The following is a 20,045-nucleotide window of genomic DNA, read 5'->3' as shown; positions in this document are numbered from 1 at the left end:
TTCATGCTTAGGCCGCATTCCTAGGGTATGAAAATGTCTGTTTTACATTTCTTGTACCTTGTTGGGCCATACCCTTTTGATGTAGGCATGTTGCTTTATCTTTCTTGTACCTTGCTTGGGTTGTGTTCCTTGGGTATGGCAATGTCTAATTTACATTTCCTGTACATTGTTGTGCCATACCCTTAGAACGTTGACAATGTCTTGTTTATTTTCCTACTTTGTATGCTTGAATTGTGCATGATGTGTGTGTGTGTGTGTGTGTGTGTGTGTGTGTGTGTGTGTGTGTGTGTGTGCTTATTTATGGATGGTCATGCATTTTGTATGACAGACTCCCATGGTTAGGAGAGCAACCCTCTCATGATCATGGGTGCTCTTGACCTTGTAGTGTGGGTATGCACTCAAGGTGGCTGTTGTCGGTGCATATTCATGCTACATTGTGTGCATAATCATCGCAGTATGATTGTCTAGATCCATGTCGGCTAAGTGACAATTAGTTTCCCCTTGTATGCGACAGGCATCAATGTGTTTGATGCTTTGGTGAGCTTCGACTCGCCCTAGTATGAACACACGGGCATGCACCGTATACATAGGCACGAAACCCTATCGGTGCGCCATAGCACACCAAACGCAACACTTTGCTGGATTTTCGAGGTGAAAATGGGGCACTTTTGTTGCCGTATTCTCACCGCTAAAGCTGGTGGATTTTCATCGTGCCAACATTTCTAAATATGTTACCAAAGCATTGATAAAGACCACAACCCTTCCAAAATCAAACCTCAAAGCCCAATTCTTTTAAAGCCCTGAAAGTTAATGCCAATAGCTTATTTTAATTGCCAATATCCGAAAGTTAAGATTTTACCAAAAACAAAGGACTGTCTCCGGACAGATGTTGCGGGGTGCCTAACACCTTCTTTGCACGTAATCAAGCTTACGAACTCAATAATTAAGATTTTTTTACCCATCCATATTAGATTAGGAAAAACGACATTTTTTTTTAGCCTAAGATTGATAATAAAATCAAATAAAATCAAGTGACCAATCACACCTTAGAAAAAAAAAACCTAATGATTGATGGCGACTTCACCTACCTTTAGTAATAATAGGTTAAAATTGACTCAATTCAAGTCGCATACCAAAGGTACCCTTTTCACCCTCATTTCATAGCACCCGAGCTCACAAAAAGCCCCGCCTTAAGGGAGGGCACATGAGCGTCACCGCGATGGATGGTCGGCTACTGCAAGGCATTGACAGACTTCAATTGGATCACTAGATCGAAAGATCACCAAATTAAATCTTAATGGCTAAAATGCATTTAAGTGAGTTAAGTCCAATCATTTGTGATTATTGATTTGCCAATTTAGTCAACTTTAAAATTAATTACGTGTTATAATTCTATTAGTCAAAACTACAAAGAAACATGGGATTTCATGCACACAATTCAATTAAGATAATCAACATTTATTAATTTTCTAAATCTTGATTAGTAATAAATTTTATTTGGACAAATTATGTGTTGATTGGCTGAACTTAAGTCCCAAACTAGCTTATACTCATGGACGCAAAGGACATTGACTGCCTCAATAGAATCACACTCACTAGGGATGGGGGTGAAGAAATCAAGATTCGATCAACACACCGAGAGCATGTTCTTGAGCGTGTTCCCTCAGTCTGATTGGTAAGTTCCTCACGACCAGAACTCTCAACATACGAGTAGCAAAGAACTTATTAAGGTCAGTCTGGAAGATCGGTTAATGATCTCAGAATTGTTGATGTTGGGGAGGGCACGTTTCAATTTCAGTTCTCTTTAGAGAGTCAATTATAGTGGGTGCTAAGCGACGGCCAATGGAGCTTCGAAAATCAGTTGCTGGTGCTTCGAAGAGGGGAAAGAGGCATGACAGTCCAGTCTGTTATGTTCTCTCATACCCCAATATGGGTCCAGGTGTGGGGTCTCCCCTTTGATTTTATCAACGAAGAAGCGGGTAAGGATATTAGGAGTGGGTTGGTTAGAGTATTGGAGGTAGACTGCAAGGCTTTCACTGCTGACCAGGCCTGATTTCTTCGGATCCGAGTTGAACTCCCTTTGAACAAACCTCTCCGTCGTGGTGGTTCGGTAGTTAGTCCTGAGGGTGATAAAGATTGGATGGTCTATGCTTCAACTGCGGCATACTTGGGCATGAAACAAAGCTTTGCCCACAGAAGAATAATGGTGATGGGCAGAAAAAATACAGTGAACGGCTCAAAGAGGGGAACAAGCGGAGAGGTAAATCATCATCAAGCAGAAAGCCACCCAGCACTCCACAGCTAGACCGGAGTGATGACGATGAAGCTAGGGTTCCGCCACAGCCAGCTGGCGTTACAGATTTGCAGCTGAACCCTAGTAACGTAAAAGTAAATGAAAACCGCGGAATTAATGGGCCAAATCCCGTAACGTATGTCTACAATGATGCCAATATCCTCATCCAAACGGATTTGCCGTTACTCTATAATGGCTCAACGAACAGACACACAGAATAGCAATTCCTCTCCTAATGAGGCGGTACCCGTGTTTGACATTAGTGGCGCTATTTCTGGAAATACACTCTTTAGTGTACCTATCTCCTACCCTAATGAAACACGGCCACCTCCTATGGCACGTGACCATGTTAATGAGGTATCAACAAAAAAAATACCCAGTGGAAACGGTAAGACTGGGACGTGGAAAAAGGAGAGAAGCCAGGTGATGGTGATGGACATGCAAGCCCATTCTTCCAGTGGACTGCTTAGTGCGGGACAGAAGCGAGGACACGGTGACAATCAACCCTTGGACGCTGAACCAATCCCAACAAATAAAAGGATTACGACTTTGGCCGCCAGTGCAAAGTCAGTCAAACCAACGGTGGAGACTGTGAACCAGCCCCGTTGGACACAATGGTTGCTATCAGGGACAGACCCAGGTGGGGGCCTAAAGGGGCCTGGGCCCCCCGGGCCCAAAAAAAAGTATTTTAGCATGTAAAATTTTCAAAACAAAAAAAAAAAGGCTTAGCCCCCCTTGAGTTTTAGCTTGGGCCCCCCTTGGTTTTTAACTTGGGCCCCCCTCACCTCAATGGACAATGGCTCAACCATCCCTATGATCCAGCTAGCAGCCCAAGAGGCAAAGGGCCCATGAAATCTTAAAAAAATGATGTAAAAAAGAAATAAAAAAAAATAAACATAAGAAATAAAACCCAGAGCCGAAGACTCCAAACCAATCCAAACGGAAAAGCCTAAAATGAAGGGAAAAAGAAAAAAGAAAAGAAAAGAAAGGGAGAGGCAAGACAAAGAAAGTGAGAGGCGAGACCGTGACGCCGTCGCCACGCCGTGACGCCGCTACCCACACCCATGCGAGAGAGACCCACTCCGTGACACCGCTATCAGCTATCGTATACCCAAACCCAACTTCGTTGCTCGATCTTGTAAGACCCATGGCGCCGCTGCCGGTTGCTCAATCTGAGCTTCGATTCTCCACTACTCCAGCCTTCACAGTTCACAAGTATTTAACCTATCATTTCCTTCAAAACCTAATATAATGTTTGTGAATCTCAGAATCTAAAAATCTATGCTTGTGGACTTGTGGTGTTTGTGTTTTTACTGGTGAGTGATGTGATGAACTGATGTTAGTGATTCCATGATTGTGATGTGAATTGAATCTATGCCTAACGGCCCTTATTGCTTGTGGTTTTTTTTTTTTTTTTTTTGGCTTTGTGACTCTCTGTGACTCTGTGTTTGTGACTCTCTCTTATTATATAGATAAGAGAGATAGAGAGAGAGTAGAGTTTGTAAAGATTAGAGAATATACTATTAGTGTAGTGTTTGTGTGTTTGTTCTTTGTTGACTGGTAGACTGGTAGACTGGCAGTTGGGCAACAATAAGGACAAGTCACAGAAAAAAAAAAAAATTGGTAAAGTTAAGAAAAAATTTTGTTAGTAGTTCAAAATAAATTTATAGTGTCCGTAGTAGGATTGGGTCAGTGTCTGAAATATGGAAACAAGACAAAGACAAAGAGATAAATAAAGGCAAAGACCAAAGACAAAAGAAAAAAACCAAATCATATAATATAGAAAATTGTCACACAAATTTAAGAAAATAACAGTGATTCACTTGCGCCTATTGTTAACTCATAATGCTAAATTAGATAAATTTATAAATTGAAAAGAAGTGAGAAATACTAAATTTATAATTAAATGCATCATGCATATTACCTTGATTCTAGTATTTGTCTTTAGTTAGTAATAACATTTAGTGTAGATGTTATACATTGAAAATGATAGAGCTTTGACATTTAGTTTGGATTCAATTGTAGATGATTTTGAAGATTTGAAAGAGCGTTGAGTTCCAATATCATAGATGATTGTATTAAGAAACAATAGTGTTTCGTGTATTTTGTTTTTGTTGGTCGATGATTGTATCTTAATATATTAAGAAACAATAATTTTTGGGTATTTGTCTTGTTAATAGTTTATTAATATTATATGGATGCGTATTTGAAAATTTTTTTTTGCTTATCTCCAGTCCCCCTAGCCTGAAATCCTGAGTCCGTCCCTGGTTGCTATAAATTGGAATTATAGGGGCTTGGAACCTCCGTCCAGAGAAAGCACTCTCTCATATAGTGAGGGAAAAAGATCCTGATGTTTTGTTTCTCATGGAGATGAAACTATAGATAGAGGTGATGAGGAGAATACAAGCGGACCTACCATACCAGTCCATGCTATCAGTTCCATGCATGAGGAGATGTGGCGGCTTGGCTATGTTGTGGAAAGCTGATATCAACCTTTCATATCTAGACATATGATCAAAACCATATCGATGCTCTTATATAGGGGTAGAGCTATGTTGAAGGGTATGACCCTCCCAAAATTTTGAAATTTTTTTAAATATATACATAATTATTTTAATGTTTTCAAAATTTAATCTACAAAAATAAAAGTTGACCCCCTAAGTATTTGAATTAATCCAATGATGCTCTTAAAAAAAATAATTGATCTAATAATTATAGAGACATAACTTTATTTTTTCACAATTCTATTTTTTATTGTAAAATGTGTTTTTACATCTGTTAAATATTTGATAAAGTTTGGCATCAAACATGTTTGAATTTATCTTTTTCAATTTATTATGTGACGATTAACAAATCATTAACTCATTAAAAAATTTTGTCACTAAAACTACACATGAAATGTCTCTTTAGTTGCCACATAATAGGTTAAAGCAAGATAGCTTTAAATATGTTTGGAGCCTAATTTGTTCCCCAAGTTTTAGATCATTCATGTTTTTTAAAATTTCAATAGTTCAATTGAATGATTTTTTTACTTACATTAGTATAAAATTGGATAATTTGTATAGAAAATGAATCTTTTTAAAAATTTCACTATGAAAATGGTAAAAATAAATTTTATTAATTTTATGAAAGATTGCCATCAAACATAATTTTGATTGAAAATACCTAGTTTTTTTTTTTTTTTTTGGGTGTGTGTATATATATAACCTATCAAATAAAAAAGTGTGTATATAATAAAAAAAGCGTGTATATATATGTGTGTGTGTGGGGGGTTGTCTTGATAAATATATTAGTGTTGCAACTTGACACCTCCAAACAAAAATTCCTGGCTCTGCCCTTACTCTATACTGTCTAACACAACCTCGCCATGGAGAATGACTGGATTTTATGGCCGCCCTGAAGAGCACCATTGAAAGGAGTCTTGGAGTCTGCTAAGAAACCTCCACTCATGCCTATCTTACCTGTGGATTTGTTTTGGAGATTATAATGAGATCTTGGAATTAGAAGAAAAGCAAGGCCACATACCTAAACCACTTCGGCTCATGCAAGAATTTTGTGGAACTCTCCTCCATTACGGATTAATAGACTTGGGTTACCATGGAAATATTTTCACTTGGAACAATGGCAGGGCGAGTGATGATTTTGTCCAAGCTAGACTTGACTAAGCACATGCTAATATTGGTTGGAGAGATCTCTTTCCCCATGGTAGGGTGTCACACATCCAGTCCTCTTACTTAGACTATACACCATTAGTGATTACCACTCACCATCCCAACCAATTGGTTCGAAAGAAGAAAATACCGAGACGCTTTGAAGAGAAGTGGGCTTCCCACCAAGAGTGCAAAGATATCATTAGACATGCCTGGGAAAATGCTACACCAACAAGTAGTCCCATGTTTTATCTCTTTGAAAAAAAATTAAAATTTGTAGGTTGGCATTTATAGGATGGCCCCGAACCACTTTTGGCAATGCTAAAACCAAACTACAAGACAAGCATAAAGCTTTGGATGACCTGGTGTCCAGCAACAATCCTAGCAATCTTGCTACCATTAAGAAGTTGAAGGGGGAGATCAATGAGTTACTGTACCAAAAGGAACTTTTTTGGCAACAATGGTCTCAGTCAATATGGCTGAAAGTAGGGGACAAAAATACAAGGTACTTCCACCAAAAGGTGAGTCAAAGACGCCAAAAGAACCACATATCAGGTATCTTTGATGCACATGAGACTTGGTGTACCTCGAAGGATGATATTTCCACCATAGCCGAAGACTACTTCCAACAATTATTTTCGGCCACAGCCACAAAGAATATGGAGCTGGTCCTTGCTTCAGTCAAATGTGCTCTCTTTCAGATGCATCCATCAAAATTACCAAGCCCTGATGACATGTCCCCTTTTTTATTCCAGAAGTATTGGCACATTGTGGGTCAATATGTCACTAAAGCAATGCTCTCAGCATTACGTAGCTTTTTAAGGTTATACATAGGATGCGTAACAAACATAAAGGGAAGATTGGCCAAATGGCAGTTAAGCTGGATATAAGTAAGGCATATGATCGTGTTAATTAGAACTTCATGCATAACATTATGCTCAAGCTAGGGTTTGATATACAATGGATTCAATTGGCCACGGAGACAATTTGTATAACATCCTATTCCGTGCTCATAAGCGAGGGGACCCACTACCACTGTATTTGTTTCTATTATGTGCTGAAGGCCTATCTTTCATTTTATGCAAAGTTGAAGAGAATTGGATCTTATAGAGTATTCTTTCTAGTACCCATGGGGTGAGAATATCCCATCTTTTGTTCACAAATGATAGCCTTCTTTTTTGCTATGCTACTGTGGAGGAAGGTCGAAATCTGATGCACATACTAGGGCAATATGAGGAAGCTTCTAGCCAAGCCATTAACAGAGAAAAGACCTCTCTATTTTTTAGTAAGAACACTGGTTCACAAATCAAGAGGGAAATACAACATTTATTGAGGGCTAGAATCATGACTAATTGTGAAAAATACTTGGGTTAACCTATAGTTAGGAGTAAATCAAAGGTAAATACATTCCGAGACCTGCAAGTAAGAATTAACCAAATGAGTCATGGGATGGAAAGAAAAATATATCTTAAAGGCGGGAAGGGAGATTTTCATTAAAACAGTGGCCCGAGCTATCCCTACATACTCTATGAGTCTTTTCAAACTTCCCTTGACCCTTTGTGACACTATTAATTTTGCGTTGGCTAAATATTAGTGGGGACAGACAAAGGCAGAGAAGAGAATACACTCGATCAATTGCAGAGATTATGTACACCAAGGGCAATGGGAGGTATATGATTCTGGGACACACATGCTATCAATTTAGCAATAATTGCTAAACAGGCTTAGAGACTACTACACAATACGCACTCCTTGTTCTATAGAATGTATAAAGCACGGTACTTCTCCAATTGTTCTTTTCTAGAAGCAGAGTTAGGATCTAACCCGTCCTATATGTGGCGAAGCTTGTTTTCAACCTGTGAGATCATCAGAAAGGGCTCAAGGTGGAGGATAGGTGATGGTAGAAGAATATTGGTGACTGACCATGGCTGGCTCCCTCATCCACCTGAGTTTCTTGGTGTGGTCTCTCCTTTAATCCAGGTATGTAAGCTGTTTGATAGGAATGGCCAATGAGACAAAAGTGTGATTAATGTTGTTGTTTATGGTGAAGGTGTTTAGGGTTTGATAAGTCAACCTTAACACAAAATATTAGTTATATATAAATTACATTATATTACCGTTTTGCCCCTATTACTCATAACACCCCCCTCAAGCTGGAGAGTATATATCATACAGTCCTAGCTTGTTACATAATAAACCCAAACGAGTCTTACATAAAGCTTTGGTAAACATATCAGTAATCTAGACTCTTGTAGAAACATATGGAGTAGCAATCACACATACTTCTACTTTCTCCCGAGTAATATGACAATCTAATTCAATATGCTTGGTTCGCTCATGGGACACAAGATTGGAGGTAATGTAAATTGTTGCCTGATTTTCACAGTGCATAGTCATAGGTAGCTTCACAACAAATCTTAATTCCTCAAGTAAATGCTTAATCCACATAAGCTCACATGATGTGTGTGCCATGGCTCTATACTCAGCCTTTGCACTAGACTTGGCAAAAGCAGTTTGTTTCTTACTTCTCCAAGTAATCAGATTTCCTCCCATAAAATTCAATACCCAGTAGTGGATTTTCTATTTGACGATAATCCAGCCCAATTAGCATCAGTGTAGGCTTCTACCTTTAGGTGACCATTAGCTTTATACAAAAGACCATGGCCTGGATGTGCTTTAAGATACCTCACAATCCGAATAACTACCTCCCAATGTGGAAGGCGATGATCTTTCATAAATTGGCTCAAAACACTAACTGCAAAGGATATATCTAGACGAGTAATTGTGAGATAATTCAGTTTACTAACCAGACGAAGATATCTCTTAGGATTAGATAACGACTCCCCCTGATCTTCATACAATTTGACATTAGGATCCATAGGAGTCTCCACTGGTTTAGATTCTAACAAACCACTTTCTTCCAAAATATCCAACACATACTTCCTTTGTGATAAGCTAATGCCTTCTTTAGATTGTGCTACCTTAAAACCCAAGAAATAACGAGGTTTACCTAAATCCTTAGTTCGAAAGGAGTTTTGAAGGTATCTTTTCAAATCATTAATACCCTGCTTGTCATCTCCAGTGATTATAATATCATCAACATATACTATCAACAAAATCTTTCCTTTATCAGAGGTATGAGAAAACACAGAGTGATCAGAGTGGCAACGTTGCAATCCAAACTTTAACACTACTTCATTGAATTTACCAAACCAAGCTCTGGGAGATTATTTAAGACCATATATAGCCTTATGTAACCTACACACTTTTCTAGACTCTCCTTGAGCAACAAACCCAGGTGGTTGCTCCATATACACCTCTTCCTTCAAATCGCCATTCAAGAAGGCATTTTTAACATCTAACTGAAATAAAGGCCAGTCCAAATTAGTAGCCAAGGAGATCAAAATCCGGACAAAAGAAATTTTAGCAACAGGTGAGAGTGTCTCGGCATAGTCAACATTGTATGTTTGGGTATATCCTTTGGCAACCAAGTTAGCCTTTAAAGGCTAAATAGAACCATTAGGCAAATACTTCACAGTATACACCCAACAACAACCAACAGTAGTTTTCCCTGGAGGACGAGTAACTAAAGACCAAGTAGCATTTTCAGACAGAGCAAACATTTATACTTCCATAGCAAACTTCCAACCAGAGATGGACATAGCCTCCTGGACAGACTTAGGAACAACAATAGAATTCAAGGAATTGGTAAAGGCATGAAGAGATGAAGACAAGTGACCATAAGAGAAAAGCTTAGAGATACAAGAACACTGACCTTTGTGCAAAGCAATTGGAAGAGAGGCAGGATCAGGAGTCGGATCACTAGGTTGGGTAGAAATCTTTATTGGAGGTTTCTGCCGACGACAATATACCTAGAGTGGTTTCTAAGGAGACTCAATAGGAGACAGGGGTAGAAGAGGAAGACAAGGAGGAGAACTGTCACTAGAAACCAAAGGAGAGAAATAGGACTGAGAATCATCAAATGTTACATCAACACTAATGAAACGACGCCGAAGAGTAGGTGAGTAACATTGGTATCCCTTTTGAGTACGAGAATACCCAAGAAAAACACATTTAATGGATCTAGGATTATGTTTGTCACTCCCTAGACCTAAGATATGAACATAGCACACACCACCAAAGATCTTAGGAGGTAGATGAAACAAAGGTTCATCAGGAGAGAGCATAGTATAAGGGATCTGACCACCTAGAACAATGGAAGGCATACGATTAATTAGGTAACAGGCAGTGAGAACAACATCACTCCAATATGATTTGGGAACACGCATATGAAACTTTAAGAAACGAGTGACCTATAACAAATGATACATTTTGTGTTCAGCAACACCATTTTGTTATGGAGTATAGGGGCATGAAGATTGGTGAATTATTCCATGATCATAAAAAAAATTGAGACAAAGATGTATGAAAATATTCATGAGCATTATTAGACCGAAAAATACAAAGCGAAGCATTAAACTGGGTCTTTATTTCCATGTAAAATGATTTGAAAATTGAGTACAATTCAGACCGTTCTTTCACAAGATAAAGATAGGTGACTCTAGAATAATCATCAACAAAAATGACAAAATATCTAAATTCCAACAATAAGGGAGTGTTTATTGGACCCTAAATATTAGAATGAACTAAATGAAAAGGACTACTAACACGACTCTCACGACTAAAGTCAAAAGGCACCCTATGGTGTTTACCCAAATGACATGCTTCACATTGTAAAGACTCAATTTTACTACACGACGAAAATAATGACTTCAAATTCTTGAGTGATGGATGACCAAGGTGACAATGATGTTGTAGAGGGAAGATAGACAAATGAGAAGCCACTAAATGGGAAGAACCACATCGATCCAGGTAATAAAGTCCACCGGCTTCATGCCCTCCACCCCCGTCTTGAGATCCTAAAAGATACAATGAGTGGATAAAAAAATGGTAGCACAATTCAAAATTTTAGTAAGCTTACTAATTGACAAGATATTAAAAGGAAAATTAGGAATATATATGATGGAAGAGAGAGAAAGATTAGGACTAAGATTGACAGTGCTCAAACTAGAAACTGTAGTAGTTGAGCCATCTACCAATGTAACATTGGGAAGACTACTAGATTGCTCAAGGTTAGAGAGTAAACCTGAGGTACCTGTCATATGATCAGTAGCATCTGAGTCAATGACCCAAGGAATGGCAAGACAAGCGGCGGAAGTACCTTGTTGAGCCAAAGTAGTAGTAGAATCAGATACAACAAAGTTGGAATACAGAGACAAGAGGTGATTGTACTCTTCCTCAAGAATAGAGACTACTCTGGATGTTGGCAGAAGTGACTGTGAAGGCGGTTCTTGAACTTGAAAACAAGCTTGGTGAGCCAAGGGTTTACCACACAACTCCCAACAAAAGTCTATTGTATGATTCTCACCATGACAATAAGTGCACTTATGAAGACCACGTCCTCTACCACAACCCCCTTGTTCACTACCATGAGCCCCTTGGTCACGACCTCCACAACCTCGGTCCCCATAGCCTCAACCTCCACGACCACCTCTATTACTCCCCATATAAGTGGTAAAGGTAGATTTATCACCAAAAGGTAATGCATCAGTATTGGAGGAAGAGAAAAGGGAAGTACTCGAATCAAGTAATGTGGCCTATCGAAGTCTACCAAAATTCACTCAGTGAAGGGAGGTCTGGACTAGCTAAAATTTGCGATTCTACTGGATTCAAACTTTTAGGCAATCCAGAGAGGAAATGAGCAACATGCATAGAATCTCATTGTTTCTTCATAATTTTAACATCAAAGGAGAAGGGTTGATAAATATTGAGATCTTCACATATACCCTTAAACCTGTTATAATAGTCCTCCAAAAACAAATCACTCAAACTCAAGGAGAAATAATTGTGATGAAGATCATAACTCCGCTTCAAATTGTTAACACCAGAGTAAAGTTCCTTGGCTTGTTCCCAAACAAGTTTAGCAGTTGGTAAGAAAACCAAACTACAACTGATCTTAGACTCCATGATATTCCACAAACAACTCCTAATTTGTGCATCTTCGACTCTCCAATCAGCAAATTTAGGGTCTGTAGGTATAGGGGTTCATTAATCATGTAATCAAACTTCTTTCTACCAAGAAGAAAGACTTCAACTGTCTGTACCCATTGAGCATAATTACTTCCATTTAGACGAATAGAAGTAATTGATAACATATCAAGAGTTAAGAAATAATTAGGAGGCTGAGCATTGTCTTTGGACTCCATAATAGCAATCTGAAGAACAAACTAACACTAGATAAATATGTTGGACTGAATTAAAACAAACTCCAACTAGCAACCAATGTACTCCAACCAATTAACGACTCCAATAGCAATTCATCTATCATAGAATCAACGCCAAACTATTCCAAAAACAAGGCAGCAACAAATCCATACCAACATCAAAAGAAAAAAAAAAAAGCCCAATCCACCACTAAACATCAATACAAAGTCTAGTTCAACAAATCAACCAAAGGCTGCCTAAACAGATAATCAAAGAATGTATTGAAGAAGAGAAGAAAATCTAACCATGGTTGAAACCCTTAGTTGAAAACTCTGGTGGCTGCAATGCTAGGGTATAGGAGTGGCGGCGCAAGGATTGGCGAGTGGGATAGGATGGGTTGTTGGAGGAGGGTGAGTAAAACCGTGCCTCTCTTGCAGTTAAGTGACGTTAATCTAGTGTCATGGGACTTGAGAAAGGGTCATCGGCGCTGGACAACTCCTTTAGCCACTAAATCGAGATCATCAAAGGTCTCTGTTAGGGTCGTCAAAGCTAGCAAGGTGCTCTTATGGTTGCCGGCTACAACAATATCGATGGGTGGTGGTCGGAGGTTTAACGGTGGTGGTGGGTTGGTGGCTCTGATACCATGTTGTTTACGGTGAAGGTGTTTAGGGTTTGATAAGTCAACCCTAACACATAAAATATTATCTATATATAAAGTACATGATATTACTGTTTTGCCCCTATTACTCATAACAAATGTATTATTTGCACCTCGGACCTATTAAGAAATCATGGCCATTAGACCCGAACAAGCCGGGCAGGATCAGCTTGTGTGGAAGGAGAACAGCAAGAATCAGTTTTCGGTTAGATTAGCATACCATGTCGCCCTTCGCCTCCAACAACATGACTGTGTGGAATACACGGCAGCAAGAACTGATATATCTACGTGGAAAAAAATCTGGTCTCTCAACATCCCTCCCAAGGTCAGAACTTTCATATGTCGTGCTTGCTCCAAGATTCTCCCTACACAAGACAACCTCAGTAGAAGAAAAATGAGGATCGAGCCACAATGCGTGATTTGCTGCCAAGAGGCTGAAACAACTGGTCGTCTCCTTTGGTCATGCCCACTAGCTCGAAATGCTTGGGCTTTTGCTCGCGGTAAGCTACGAAAACTTCCAAATATGAGACTATTTTTTCCTACTCTATCAACAACTGAATGCAAAGTTGGGGTTGAAGGATATGGAGAGATGGGCGATGATAAGTTGGACCATTTGGAATGCTAGAAACAATTGCACTTTGAGAAAACCCAGGTTCCACCGAAAGCGGTCTCCGATGGAGCAGTTGGATTTTTGGAGGAATATCAAAAGCTGATGATTGCACAGGGCCACTCTTAAGCATTTTTTCCCATATTTTGTTTTCGGACTGGGCTATCCCTGGGCCTTTTATATGTGTACACTTTCTTCAATATTAATATACAATATCTCTTATCTGAAAAAGAATGGCAAAATCTGGCAAAAAATGAAAATAATGGGTTGTCATCCGAACCAAGGAATTTGGGCAAGGCTGACCATCTACAGATAGCAAATGATTCTCCCAGCCCAGGCCAAGTGCCGATCAGCAACAACTGACTCCTAATTACTTTCCTTTCCTCTTCGGTTTTGCTTGACCATTACTCCCACCAACTCTAAATTAATGCCCCAAACCCTCCATTAAAGTTATTTTTATTTACTATTCTTTTTTTTATTATTTAATAAAAAGTAATGCTAAAAATACAAACTTTTTTACAATTTTTTTTACAAACTACTGATGTGGTGAGTGATTATTGCCCAATGAAAAAAATGATGTTAATAGTAGGTTTAGATGAAAATTAATAAAAAGTTAAACACATCAACATTTTGTAAATTAGTTTTTTATTGTAGCGTTATTCTTTAATATAATAAGTGACAACTCCAATATAAAATCCTCGAGGGTAAAATTATAGTTCGTCGAATCTCCATTGTGGGAGACAATAACACAACTTCTACCGTTCACATGAGATTGACCCAACTAAAAAATCAGTGGGCTAAGGGCACAATCTCTCACATGTCACCTGGAAAAATAAAAATATAAAATTTCTTTTGGGTTTTTGTTTGGATGATCTCTCTCTTATGTGTGAAATTCTAATGGGGTTGGTCGCATATAATTTTCAAATTAAAGGTCAGAAAAAATGTTTGGTTAGTCATGGGACATGTTTTAGTCAATAATCATGATTTATGTAATATTCTAAATTTTACCTTTTTGATGATTGTTTTATATTTCTAGCCTAATTATGCTTAACACAAATCAGGGTATCATAACTGTCCTAGTAAATCATTAATATTGTAATATAGTGTTTCTAGTTTCCTGTGCATTCAAACATCAATTAATAAGATTTCATAGAGGTTTGCTCTTCTTTTTTCTCTAATGGATTAAACTCAGTCTCTTTATGGAATCAAGAAACCCCCTTATGAAGTCAAGTAATATTATGTTTCTTGTGGTGACCCACTACCACATTTTGGGCGTGTAAGAGTCTTAGAGTTGGCAGACAAATTCACTTAAGGTTGATTGACCTTACATCACCTGAAATTTAATTGCTCATAATCACGATATAATATCATCGATATCCCAATCGAATAGATGAGAAAACTCAGGTAGACCCAAAAAAAAAAAAAAATAAAGTAGTCACTAAGCGAATAATAGAGAGACAAGTACAGCCAGAGATATTGACCATTTACAGGTCTGGCACTTTTTGTCAAGGATTGCATTAGAATGTCGTCCCAGTCAGAAATTCACTCCCAGGATTCTCATTCACTCTTACATAGGAAATGTTAAAAGTAGTACTAGAAAATAAATATTAGAAAGACCTAGTTAGTTGACTTGATAATTTTGTCTCTTTATTTCTCGGTGAAAATCATTTTTGGATGAAATCTTAATCGTGTGTTAAAGACTTCTAATTCTGGTGGCTGAATGTTTTGCACTCATGTAAGAAGTTCAGGATTAATCATATTAAACAATTACAACAACATACATCAAATGGGAAGGAAAAAATGACTTGGGGGAGCTATCGCGACGTCTGTGGTATACTCAGATATTGAAGGAGAACAAGGAAAATATAGGGTGTTGGGTTGGTGTGTTTAATTAATGTGTTACTTAAATTTAATTACTTGACATTGCTTAGCTACAAATGGTGGTAGCCTGACTGAAGAAATCAAATAAACCTTGAAATTCATCAGAATACAAACAGTTAATAGGACACAATCGCTTCAATTATCTTTGTTCTGGCGAAAAGAAAAAGAGAACACAAAGAACAAACATATGTAAATCTTTGGTTCAGATTATATAAACCAATGTGTATAAATCTTGTCAGATTATACATAAAACAAGATCTTTGTTTAAGATGTTATGGTCCAAGCACTACAACAAAATGTATTTTTAGTGAGGAAAAAATTCGTCACTAAAAGTCCAGTTTTTCGTCACTAAGAACCTTTAGCGACGAAATCGGACTTTTAGTGACGAAACTCATTTCGTCGCTGAAACCCCGTCGCTAAAAGTCCTAGTGACGAAAATTTTCGTCACTAAAAGTCCGATTTGTCTTAAAAAGAAAAAACTTTTAGCGACGAAAATATTTCGTCGCTAAATGTTTTCCTCGCTAAAAACACTATTTAGTGACGAAAATATTTCGTCACTAAAAACACTTCAGTTTATTAAATCATATTTAGTGACGAAATCTAAAACTATTTTCGGGTACATATAGCGACGAAAAAATTCGTCACTAAAACTATTTTTAAGAAAATTCAGGCACATATAGTGACGAAAATTTTCGTCACTAAAACCATTACTTACAAAATTTTGCTACATTTAGCGACGAAATATTTCGTCACTAAAACTTATTTTCTGTTTTATTTTTTTCATAACTTTGATATTAAACTGTAACCTGTCATTACATTATTAAAACTTTAAATTTGAACAACATATTTATAAAAAAAGATCTATACATTCCACAAGTAAAAAGTAAAAGAAGCATCCAATTCAAACTCCTTTCATACAATAAAAGTTTGCAATACATACAATAACTCAAGATGTTTTATAACAATACAAAAAGTGTAGCATAATATAATTAGAACTAATGAAATATGTCCTCATATGTCTTCAAGTAATGCTAAAAGTAAATCTCCTAAAAGCCACCAATAAGAAATCTGCACAAATATAAAAACAATACTACATTAAAATCATAAAGTAAAAACATTAACTATGTTATAAGAAACATTTCTAACAATGCATTAAGAATAGCCACACCAATGAATTAAAATCACAACTCCTAATTTATAAGTTGTAGAAAGCAAATATAAATTTTCAAATGTAATATAAAGTACTAACCAATAAGTGTTTTAACTTGAAGATGAACCACCCCCATAGGTAAGAGCATCATCTAACCCTTGCTTCTCAAAAAGTTAAGAATATTTTGTTGAACCACACCAATGAATTAAAATCACAACAACCCACCACAAAATCAATTTCCAACATCACAAGTATAGAGTTTTATAAGTATTTAGATCAAATAAAATACTATTTATCACATCTAATTAACAATGCTCATTCACATTTGCAAGAATTGAAAAAACACTCCCAATATGAATTTAAACCACCTTATAACACCATGCAAGCCACCCGCTTGCTCCAACACAACAACCCACCACAAAATCAATTTCCAACATCACAAGTATAGAGTTTTATAAGTATTTAGATCAAATAAAATACTATTTATCACATCTAATTAACAATGCTCATTCACATTTACAAGAATTGAAAAACACTCCCAATATGTATTTAAACCACCTTATAACACTACGCAAGCCACCCGCTTGCTCCAACACAACATACCACCACAAATCCAATTTCCAACATCACAAGTATATAGTTTTATAAGGTTTTTAACTAAAATTTACTTACTTTGCTCAAGCTAAGCTTACAACTTTCAGAAAAAAAAATCCAAAATTATTGCAAACAATGTGTATTTAGCCTGCAAAAGAAAAGTTAAATTTATAAGTACTTCAATCTTAAAAATGATCCTCTCATAAAGTACTACACAAACTCATAGCTTACACATATAATACAGGTAGTGCTTACTACAATCAGAAAAGTGATGAGGAGAAAAGCTTGAGTGAGTTGCAATTCTATTGCAAAAAGCGACACATTTTAGGTTCCAATTGTCAAAGAAAAAAGCACTCTTACCTTTCTAATGCACTTTGCGTTTCCGCTTTCTACCTTCCCCTTATAAGCTCCACATGTCTTAAAAGACACATGCAAACTAACTTACTTTTTTAACAAATACATTTTAACGAGGAAATTAAATCTTAAAGAACATACTTTTTTATTTATTTATTATTATTTGGGATAAATAAGAACAACTTATTTATTTATTTATTTATTATAATGTGGGTTTCACAATATTCAAAATAATATAATGAAATTGGAGCTTCAAGATCAAAACAAAAAGGCCACCTGCCAAGTGACCAAAATTACATGAAGTAGGTCAGTACAAAACATAAATATAAGCTACAAAGATGAATTTAGTTTCCAGCATTACATAGAACCACATATAGAACTATCTTTTAACAATTTTTGGAAAATGTAATGATTTATTAAAACCAAAAGTAATTTTCAATGACACAAGAAAGAATCTTTGAAACTAACTCTGTTGCTCATCCCACATACAACCATAGCAAGTGACAATAAAACAAAGCCACACCCACCAGTAAAAGAGCAGCCACGAATTTCTCTACCCACATGTAACCATAAGATTCATAACAACACATATGGTACAAAAACCTCAAAAATACTATCAAACTTAGTCTTCTCTCAAAGCCTTCACCAAAGTTATAAACAAAGCATTCAATTGTCTTACAAATTAAAATAACAACAATAAGCTTTTATGACAACAAGTTGGATCTTAGACTGTTCATGACCATCTGCAAATAATTTTCAACAATTCAAAACTACTTATCATCCAAACCTTTACCAGACTCCCCTTCTCTAAAAAGAGAGAACCTTCACATCTAAGTTCCCCTAAACTTAGAGCTTGAATTATAATTAAAGCATATCAAACATCTCACAGAAACACACAAAGGAAACAGATGAGGACTACCCAAAGACATTATTTTTTTTATACGTATATTCAGGCACGCAAAGAAGCTAATAATTAGAAAAAGAACACTCACTCTCAAGCGAAGCGAATCTAATGCAGAAGAGCTCATCCTTCAATTCCCCATCCGCAAAATCCGTAGCATGCTGGTTTGCTCAAAAATTTAAGGTGGTTTAAGACAAAGACAAAATCCATCTTCAAAACATCTATTCAAAAAATGACAACCAATAATATATATTTAGATTCAAGAACACTCTCTTGCTTGTTCATCAATGACTTGAGCTCCACAATACAACTTAAGAAATCAACCTCCTAAAACAAAATTTGAAAGGAACATTGACAGTGAAGGCCTTCCAACATACCAGCTTTACAGCCAAATAATCTTCCACTTTGTATATTAACCCCTGAAACAACAAACCAAACCAATAAGATTCTCCACACAAAATACAAAACTAAAAAAGTGATGCTAAGTTAAAACTCCATGATTTCCATACCCAATGTTAAGGTCCGATTCGGTGATGGCTACAAACTGTTGCGAATGGGTTCGAACAGGGCAAGGTCTAATTCAGCGACGAATGGATCCAGCGTCGCGAATGGGTCCGAATCGGTGATGGCTACGAACCGTTGCGAATGGGTTCGAACAGGGCAAGGTCCGATTCGGCGACGAATGGTTCTAGCGTCGCGAATGGGTCTGAATCGGTGATGGCTACGAATCGTTGCGAAATGGGTCTGAACAGAGCAAGGTTCGATTCGGCGACGAATGGTTCCAGCGTCGCGAATGGGTCTGAATCGGTGATGGCTACGAATCGTTGCGAATGGGTTCGAATAGCCAGGAATCGTCGCAAGGTCCGATTCTGCGACGAATGGTTCCAGCGACACAAATGGGTTCGAACAGGGCAAGCGATTCAGCGACGAATGGTTCCAGCGTCGCGAATGGGTTCGAATCGGCGACGGCTGGAATCACGAATGGCTATGAAACCGTCGTGAATGGGCTGTCAACGGCGACGGTAGGCTCTCAACGGCGACGGTGGGCTATATCGGCGACGGTGGGCTCTCAACGGCGACGGTGTGCTCTCAATGGCGACGGTGGGTTGGGATGTTTTGGGAGCTGCATCGGTTGGGAGTTTAGGAGCTGAAGATCTTTTGGGTGTTTGGGTTGGGATTGTTCAGGTCTCTTGGGTCTTTATATTGAAGTATTTAGCGACGGATTATTCTGTCGCTATTTCTTCATTTTCGTTGCAAATGGTATTAGGATTTTAAGTTTTTAGCGACGAAGATTAATTTCGTCACTAAAGAACTTGAATTATAAAAGATATTTAGAGACGAAATTCATATTTCGTCACTATAGAGTACTTTTAGTGACGAAATTTAATTTCGTCGCTAAAACATATAAGTGTAAAACTATTATTATTTTTAGTGACGAATATTTTTCGTCGCTGATTCTTCCTTACAGTGATGAAAATATTTTCGTCGCTAATACTATTCACAGCAATACCTATAGTGACGAAATATTTCGTCACTAAAAATTTCAACTTTTAGCGACGAAAACTTTCGTCACCATAGATTAATTAAGCTGGCACCAAAGGTTCCCTCCGCTGGCGCCCATTTTTCAGATCACAATAGCGACGAAATTTATTTTTCGTCGCTAAATGTTATAATTTTTTTCATTATTAGCGAC

The 20,045-nt window shown here is 37.4% G+C and overlaps 1 long non-coding RNA gene across 1 annotated transcript; it reads right to left on the bottom strand.

The window, feature by feature from the left end:
• Nucleotides 1–16,244: 16,244 nt before the first annotated feature.
• LOC142606779 (uncharacterized) lies at nt 16,245–19,525 on the bottom strand. Its single transcript, XR_012839175.1, has 5 exons — nt 18,862–19,525; nt 18,730–18,771; nt 18,444–18,573; nt 17,176–17,245; nt 16,245–16,421 (listed from the first exon to the last, which is right to left on the bottom strand). It is a non-coding gene; the product is annotated as an uncharacterized LOC142606779 (long non-coding RNA).
• Between the last annotated feature and the right edge of the window lie 520 nt (nt 19,526–20,045).

The sequence above is a fragment of the Castanea sativa genome, chromosome 8 (genome assembly GCF_040712315.1).
Source record: "Castanea sativa cultivar Marrone di Chiusa Pesio chromosome 8, ASM4071231v1".
Classification (NCBI taxonomy): Eukaryota; Viridiplantae; Streptophyta; class Magnoliopsida; order Fagales; family Fagaceae; genus Castanea; species Castanea sativa.
This window is presented reverse-complemented; position numbering and strand designations above follow the sequence as displayed.